We start from the raw sequence: 7,587 nt of genomic DNA, 5'->3' as shown, positions 1-7,587 counted from the left end.
ACCCCTCTTTCTTTCAGGCTCCCTTCTGATGGACCACAGCCCCCTGGGACCATCTACCGTTTCCGGGTTCCAGCTGCCTTGAAACACGGACTGATCTGGATGGTCACAACCCGGGCTGATCTGGATGGTCACAACCCGGGCTCTGCTGGATCATTGCACTCCTCTGTTTCACTATCTCCTCATATCTATATTTCTGTTAACCTTGATGCCTCTCTCTGTCTATTACTAATTATCTTGTGTGGCCTGCCCTCTTCCAGGTCAGCATGGTGGACAGGAGGTCGTCTGGCTCGGGCACCACTTGGTGATGCCTCGTCCTGCTTGATCCTCTCCTGGATCCACTAACTTTACATAACTTGTATCAGATTTTCTGTTGATGTAACTTGTAAACTGTGAATTGTTGCTCTTTTCTGTACACGCAACATCTATTGCATGTCTGTCCGTCCTGGAAGAGGGATCCCTCCTCTGTGGCTCTTCCTGAGGTTCCTTCCATTGTTTTTTTTACCCTGTTAAAAGGTTTTTTTTTCCATCAACATGTGAAGTTTTTCCTCACTCGAATCGAGGGTCTAAGGACAGAGGATGTTGTTCACTGTACAGATTGTAAATCCCACTGAGGCAATGTGATTGTGATTTTGGGCTAAATAAATAAGATTGATTTGATTTGATTTGATTTTAACATGTTTTACACAAGGATTGTTGCAGATTACCGGTAGAGGTGAGGTTGACACGGGTTACCACGGTTACGCATCTCCAATCAAACCGGCAAGAGGCTCTCAGGATGTGCGTCACTTCCGCGCTATGCAGTGCGTCTGAAAAGATGCATACTGCTGTTATTCACTCAAAAGTATGTTGAACGATAGTACACATATGTAGTATATAGTATAGTATGGAATTTCGGTGTTCAAGATGGTGGACGTGGGGAAGTCAAGCCACAGGTTGGTCAGTGGAGGTGACCATGCAAGATTTGGACAAAATAATAGTGAAGCAGCGTCTGCTGACCTAAAACGGGCCTTAAATCACAGTGTGGTTTCAGACAGAAGTGAAAGCTGAGGCTCTGAATGTGGTGTGGGTGCTCCCACGGCACACGTGTCTGATGTTATAGCGGGGTCATTAACGATTAGTTGCCAACAAGCCCCTCATGAGATTATGTGTTTGCGTTTACCCCAAGGTATCTGTGTGTGTATGTGTGGGTTAGTAGAGAAATAGAGAGATAAAGAGGCTCCAATAGTGGCAAAGCTAACACTAAGCTCCACAAAGTGCTCAAATCAGCTCGTGATGAGCACAAAGAAAAGGCAAACAGCAAGCACAGTGTTTCACATTGTAAAACCGCAGCATAAGGGACTCAGCAGTCCACAATACTCACACAAATGTAGTTTAAAAGCATACAGTACATATATCTATAAATCTCTGGTATCTACCCAGACACTAAATAAGCCTCACTTGTGACCGCACTTGATAGCCTTTGTCCATCCACCTTGTTAATCCAGCTATTTCCTCAGTGCGGTGGTATTGGCCGCTACAGCGTCCTACTAGCGGGCTGATAATGGCTGTTCTTAGTGTTATAGCGGCGGGAACAGCAGAGTTTATGTGGGCAAAGAAAACTGGGTTGAACAGCTGGCATCTGCGCAGGTGAAGGCTGATGCTTCCAGCAACAGGTTACGATGGTACTGCAAAGAGTCAGCTGTTCTTAAGGCTCTTCGCGCATCAGGCTGTCACGCCGGAACTTACTGTGCATTTAGTTGCGCTTCCAGTGGAGCTTCAGAACCCGGGGAACTGTAGCCACCAGCTGTTACTACTGGACACTGACAGACGGGGGCACTTTTCCCTTTGTTTACAGGCTTTGTTATTGCATGGAGGCACATGTTAGGCCTTTAGTTTTCAAAATGTTAGGCTTTTGGTCTATCTATCTATCTATCTATCTATCTATCTATCTATCTATCTATCTATCTATCTATCTATCTATCTATCTATCTGTCTGTCTGTCTGTCTGTCTGTCTGTCTGTCTGTTCCAAAATCACGGTTTTAATTTGTGGTTCTACCTCACCTCAAATAACTCCATTAGGAACTTTTAGATTCCTCCTGAGACCTCCCTGCTCATAGCCTAGAAGGACGTAGGTGATCCCTCCAGGTATCAAGGGATACTCCACTCAAAATCCAGAGAAATGAATGTGCCAGTGAGCTTGGCATTGACTGATGTTGTTGTTAAACCTGAAGACGAGAGCAGAATCAAGGGCAGGGATCTGAGTGTATTTATATGACATGTCTGAGCGGATGGTATGAGGGAGGCACTGACCTTGAATGACATCTGTTTTTATGTTTTTTTTTTTTTGGTTTGTTGTTGTTTTTTAGAGAGATGAGCCCATTTAAAGTGTGTACTTACTGTATCACTCTAGACCCATGTAGTATGTTATATGCAATTAGACAAAGAATCATCTGATTTGATTGATATCTGCACAATCTATGTTCAAAATACCATGCTATAATAATAATAATAGTAATAATGATAATAATAATAATAATAATAATAATAATAATTATTATTATTATTATTATTGTTTTTATTATTATTATTATTATTACTTTTTTCTGGGTTAGGCTTAGGGTGAGTTGGTGCATTTTTTCGGTTTGCCTGGTTATTTGTGAATGCATATTTGTGTGTTGGAGTGAAGCTAATTAACTTTAAAGTGGTATGTGGCTGACTATCTTATAATAATAATAATAACGTGTATTGATGCAGGAAGTGTAGTTGAGATAAAAAAAAACAACAACTTCTTTTTGGTGGTCTTCCTTATCATTGTGCATGAGGTCTATTGCTTTAGTTGCCCTCTGGTAATATATTTGGAGCTATCTGGATATAACTGGTTGTCATTTAACATACATTTACCAATGCTGGAGAACACATATGTCATATGTCCATATATGATACAAAATTGTTGGTATCATAGAGATAGCAGTTATACTTTTTACTATTGGCATGTTTCTCATGGCGTGGAAAAAGAATGTGTAGGATGTGTAGAATAATGCTGCATGCGATTTTCAGGATCGCCACAGCTTTGCTTCAATCAGGGGAACTACAGGGAGGCAGACTGCGGAGATTTTCATAGTTGTTAGTCCTAATTATATCCATTTACAGCTCCACTCTTGAACTTTAATTTGCAAAATGAAAGAAATATGTCTGTGTCATCATTTTAGTGATTTTGAAATAATTGTGTTAGTCTGTCTATTAATCCTAACCTAGCTAAGTAAATGAGGGCATTTATTGACAAAGCAGTTAATAATGCATATATAACATTTATATAATATAAATATGTGATCCTTTATATCATATATATCTATATATCTATCTATCTATCTATCTATATATATATACATATATATATATATATGTATATATATATGATATAAAGGATCACATATTACATAAGTAAATGAGGGCATTTATTGACAAAGCAGTTAATAATGCATATATAACATTTATATAATATAAATATGTGATCCTTTATATCATATATATCTATATATCTATCTATCTATCTATCTATATATATATACATATATATATATATATATGTATATATATATGATATAAAGGATCACATATTACATAAGTAAATGAGGGCATTTATTGACAAAGCAGTTAATAATGCGTATATAACATTTATATAATATAAATATGTGATCCTTTATATCATATATATCTATATATATATCTATATATATCTATATATATATATATATATATATATATATATATATATATATATATATATATATATATACATATATATAAGGATATAAAGGATCACATATTTATATTATATCAATGTTATATATGCATTATTAACTGCTAATATATATATATATATATATATATATATATATATATATATATATATATATATATATATAGATATATATATATATATACATATATATATATATATATATATATAGATATATATATACTGTTCCATGGCTTTATTTTGTATAGGATGAAAAAGAGTGAAAGAAAATGGGGAGAGACTGAGTTGGGATGATATGCAGCAAAGAACCCTGATCCAGTAGCAAGGACACAGTCTGCCTAAATGGGGCACATGCTCTGCTAAATGAGCTACTGGCGCACTGCAAAAATGTGGTGTATTATAACATTTGTTGTCTGCCAAACTAGCAAAGAGATTCTGACACAGTCACACAGTTTTTTCCATGTGTTAACTGTGACCTGTGCTCTAAGTGCTTGTCTAGTAGCAACCCTGGCACAACTGAAGGTATTTAACATTTTTAAAGGAGTGAAGTTCTACTTGTTCAACATATTTGGACAGCTGGGACTCAGGCAGCAGAGCGGTCGTCCACAAGTTGGAATTGGTTTCCCAGGCCCTGATGACGACATCTATTGAAGAGTCCTTGGGCAAGGTACTGAACCCCCCATATTGCTCCTGGTGACTCTTCCATACGTGTCTGGTTATGTATGAATGTTTTTTGCTTCTGATGAACAGGTCATACCTTGCATTAGCAGCTGTAGCAACTAGTAATGTAATAACGGCTCATAATGTAATAATGGCTCATAATGTAATAATTTCAATGTAATAAAAGTTCATAATGTAATAATCGGCTCATAATGTAATAAAATCACGGACGCATAAGGTAATGAGGGCTTTGCGAATAATGTAATAATGTAATAACTTTTTACATAAAGAGCCTTGTTGATAACGCTCATAATGTAATAACAGCTCATAATGTAATAATAGCTCATATAGTGAGAAAAATGTTGCATTATCATCTTTTTTACTTCTGCCATCCTTGCAGGGGTGGAAGGAAACACTTTCACCTGTGTCTGTCTGTCAGCAAGATTACACATTTCTGCAAACATGGTGGAGCATCAGCCAACTTAGTTGCAATATACTGTACCTCCGCTCCCAATGAACGGCAGGCCTCATAAAAAGGAAGAGAGGCCTAATTATTTAATGAATCATCCTCCATAGGTCAAATCCATGGTATAAAGGCCACAACTACTGCACACACTAACATCTAGAATGCACTTATTGGCAGAGGTCTGTTTTTGTGTTTGACTATGTTTTGTACATAGGTGGCGCTACAGTAACCAACTCAAAAGCTGGCAGGAGAAGAGGTTGGATTAGGGAAGGAGGGGGACTGTAGTTCATGTACTTTAAAAGAGCATTTTCTTTGCTACAATAACTAATAATAACTTTTGCAATAAAAACACATTTAAAAATGTTGTTTTCGAATAAGTAATGGAATACTCTTTTCTTCGACACAACGTGACGAAGACCTTCCAGTCAAAATGTTGCATTTTTTTATTGTTGGCCTTTAATGCCAATTTAATAAAGGCTTTTAAACATTATTTTCCTACTACTTACGTTAAATACATGATACAAGCAGCATAACATTTTTCAACTTCTAGACTGATCAATTGATACTAAAGTGTGTTAAATATAGTCACAGTCATGCGGTGGCAATGTAGTTATTAGCTGATAAGCTAAGAATAGCTTTCCTTCTGGCGTTTTGCATTTACACTTCAAAATTCATTAACGTTGTGAATAATTTCTTTCTGATCAAATGTGTCACTTGTGAAACTTGTGTTTACTACGGATCTCATTTTCTGCAATAACAAAAAACAAATTCTCCATTTTATCATTTTTTTCGCCAAATTCTATTGGCTTTGCTCAGAAATGTGATTCTGAAATTCAGTTAAATGCCTGAAATAAGGTCTATGGTGAACACAAGAGATTTTCACATTTTGTTCTACAACATAAAATATTGAAGAACATTTGTATTATTTAAAACTTGTTTTAAATGCTGACAAGTCATGCTGTTCTCTAATACAAAATCAAAACCACAAAATCTGCCCTCAGTCCTCTCTTCTCAGGGTTGAGTGTGTTTCCATTTAAAGATATCTTGGTATATTAATTGATGAATCCCTCTCCTTCACAAATCATATTGAGCAGCTGGTAAAAAGATTGAAACTGAAACCGCGTTTCCATTTTAGGATCAAATCCTGCCTTTCTTGTAAATCAAAAAAGAGACTGGTTGCTGCCCCTTTTATGTCTGTTCTGGACTACGAGGATGTTGTATATATGCAAGCCTCGTCTCAAAGCTTACATGCTCTTGACACTGTATCATGAAGCTCTGAGTTTCATCACTGGTTTTAAAGCACCAACTCATCACTGTACACTGTATGAACGGGTTGGATGGTCCTCCTTATCAATACGCAGACTGAGACACCTGCATATTCTCATTTACAAGGCAATCTTTGGTTTTCATACTTCTTACCTTTTGTCCTACATTAACCGAAGTAATGCTGGGACGTACAATCTTCTGTCTCAGGACTTGTTCTTGCTGTCTGTCCCAAAAGTCAGAACTGAACTGGGAAAGAAAGCATTTAGGTTTGCTGCTCCCTCTGCCTGGAACATGCTACAAAAAACTTTGAAATAGAATGAGTTGGTCTCATTGAACACTTTTAAGGGGAAATTGGATGGCCTGTAGGCAGAAACATCTGGTTGTAGATGTTTTGCCTGAGGCTTTTATTACTGTAGCTGACCTTCAAATGTGGCTGTTTTGGATGCTAAGTGTCTTTAATGTTTGTGTCCACCTTGTGTTTGTGTGTATGTATGATTATGCTGCTGCATGTCCTGGCCAGGACACTCTTGTAAAAGATATTGTTAATCTCAATGAGTCTTTTTTCATGGTTAAATAAAGGTTAAATACATAAATAAAAATGTCAGTTAATACCTTACCTTTGAATATAAAAGCATTTACGTGTCTTTAGAATATGGTGGTTGCTAACAAGTGGCTAAATGAGACTACAGATGTACAGATGTCGAGGGCATTAACGCTAATTATGCCACACAGACTCATCTTCTCACTACTTTGCGGACTTTAGTTGCAAACTAATCTAACTTTCCAACTTCTAGACTGATCAATTGATAATTAAGTGTGTTAAGTATAGTCACACAGAGGAAAAATTATGATAATGCAACATTTTCGCACTATATGAGCTATTAGTACACTATGAGCTGTTATTACATTGTGAGCGGTATCAATAAGGCTCTTAATGTAATAAGTTATTACATTATTACATTATGCGCAAAGCCCTTATTACGTTATGCGTCTGTGATTTTATTACATTATGAGCTGATTATTACATTATGAACTTTTATTACATTGAAATTATTACATTATGAGCCGTTACAACATTATGAGCCGTTATTACATCATTAGTTGCTGCAGCTGCCTCTACCACCAGTGTATGAATGTGTGTGAATGCTGATTTGTGTTGTAAAGCACTTTGAGTAGTCATTAAGACTAGAGAAGCACTATATAGGGACAGTCCATTTACCATTTAAAAAAAACAGTCAGACACTGCTACAGGTGTAATCAATCATGCAATCAACCATTTGTTTTGTTAACTGACTGAATTTGAGAAGACAAGCTAATTTTGAAATTGTGCCAACCTAATAAAAAGTCTTTTGTAATATAATCGTGGTATTAATTCAGTTACTTACAATAAACCCTTAAGAGTACATTACTCACACCTCAGCTCCTGTAGAACTCTCTAGTTGAGTCAACACAACC

This window comes from Sparus aurata, chromosome 13, assembly GCF_900880675.1.
Source record: "Sparus aurata chromosome 13, fSpaAur1.1, whole genome shotgun sequence".
In the NCBI taxonomy this organism is placed as follows: domain Eukaryota; kingdom Metazoa; phylum Chordata; class Actinopteri; order Spariformes; family Sparidae; genus Sparus; species Sparus aurata.
This window is presented reverse-complemented; position numbering follows the sequence as displayed.